The sequence below is a fragment of the Balaenoptera acutorostrata genome, chromosome 3 (assembly GCF_949987535.1).
Source record: "Balaenoptera acutorostrata chromosome 3, mBalAcu1.1, whole genome shotgun sequence".
NCBI classification, from domain to species: domain Eukaryota; kingdom Metazoa; phylum Chordata; class Mammalia; order Artiodactyla; family Balaenopteridae; genus Balaenoptera; species Balaenoptera acutorostrata.
The window spans coordinates 15,089,666-15,091,497 of record NC_080066.1 but is presented as its reverse complement, the minus strand read 5'-3'; positions in this window follow the sequence as shown (position 1 = coordinate 15,091,497).

Sequence of the window (1,832 nt, the reverse complement as noted above, 5' to 3'; positions counted from 1 at the left end):
CGTCATCTTTTCTCAGATGACACAATTCAGTTTACGTAAAGGGCTCTCTAAGACGACTGTCAAATTACTTCCACTAAAAAAAGCAAATATCCACCTAGCGCAGGACCCTCCATTTTCAATCACAATCAGACAACTAGACATTTTGAAACAACACTTAACGGGATTTGTATCTTCCAAAAGGAGAAGTTCCTACTAAAAAAGAGACTATGCAACAACTAGTACCTCAGAGGCTAATTGTTAAATTCACATCCAAGATATGAACTTTGAAAACCTTAGGTTATGTGCTGCAAAAGGTAGCAGAAGGAGCGGATACCAAAGGATTCGGGAAGTAGGCTTCATATTGCAGAGCATGAAATGGTTGGGATGACGAATGCACTGGAATATACCTCGTCTGTAACCAGTAAAGATCTATTAAAAAAAAAAAATGTCATGACAGTTGTGATTGCAGAGGGCCATTTGCTAGGGCGTAAAATGCTATTAGTGGTTTCTATCTGTTCTTCTATTAATGAAAAGGAAAAACAGCAACTACTTTAAGAGGATGAGAACCCAACTGCTTCCAGTCTCAACAGCAGAGGTCACCATTCTGAGTACAAATGTACTTTGAACTCAACCATTTCTCAACAGACTTAGCTGTCTGATTCTCCCAAGCACCTACAGGGGTTGAAATAGCATTAGATTTAAAGTCAGAAACCGTGGGTCCAAGTCCAGATGATGCCATGTCTCGCTAAGTACTTTCATCTACATTATCTCACTTAATATTTGCAGTGATTTGATGTGGCAAACATTATCAATTCCATTTTTACAGGAGCATACGAGAGTTTGGAACATAAACTTCCAAAACTAATAAGCTGCATAACTGGACTGGAACACAGGTTACCTGATTTCTGGTTCAGTCAGAGTTCCCCCCTCGTCTCCACACGCCATTCATTCACTCCTTTGCAGGATCACTATTTGTACAGCGGCTCCCTCGTAGCTGAGCCATCCTTGTACTGTCTACATAGGAGCTGCTCATTAAACGTTTGTCCAATAAAGGTTATATACTGCGCTACAGGTATTAGGCACACGTCCCGTTACATGACATACAGCAGTGAACAAAGCAAAACCCGAATCTCGTGGAATCCATATTATATATAGAGAGAGGGGAGGCATGAAGATTTATGAACAAATCCTTATATATCAGAGGGTGATAAGAATCTGGAAGGAAAATAAAACTGGACCAAGGGAGAGAGGGATAGAGACACACTATTGTAAATGAGGTGAGCAGAGAAAGCGTCTCCAAAACAGTAGCAGTAGGTAGAGGTCTGAGTGAAGTGGAGGAATGAGCCATTCAGGAATCTGGGGGTAAAGTAACCATACTCCAATAAAAATTAATAAAAAAAAAAAGAAAGAAAGAAATCTGGGGGAAGAACATCCCAAGCAGAGGAAACAGCCAGTGCAAAGGCCCAGAGGCAGGGCTGTACTTGCTGTGATTGAGAGACAGTGAGGGCACCTGTGTGGTTGGAACACGAGGAGGGAGCCAGGAGTGGCTGGAGATGAGGTCAGAGAGAAGGTTGGTTGGCAGGTCAGGATGCACATGTAGGGGAGGTGAGAATTTTGGATTTTACCCTTAGTGAGATGAGAAATTGACAAGAGTGACATAATTTCACTTCAAAAAGATCCCTCTGGATCATGGAGAACTGTGACGGGCAGGAGTGGGGAGGGCTGGGATTGGAGCTGGGGGTCTTCGGAAAAAGTCTGGAGAAGCAGCAGCTTTGATAAGGAGTAGGGGCTGCTGACGGAGGTGGTGAGAAGTGGTCTGATATTTTGGATTTGGGGACTATTTCTATTTGAGC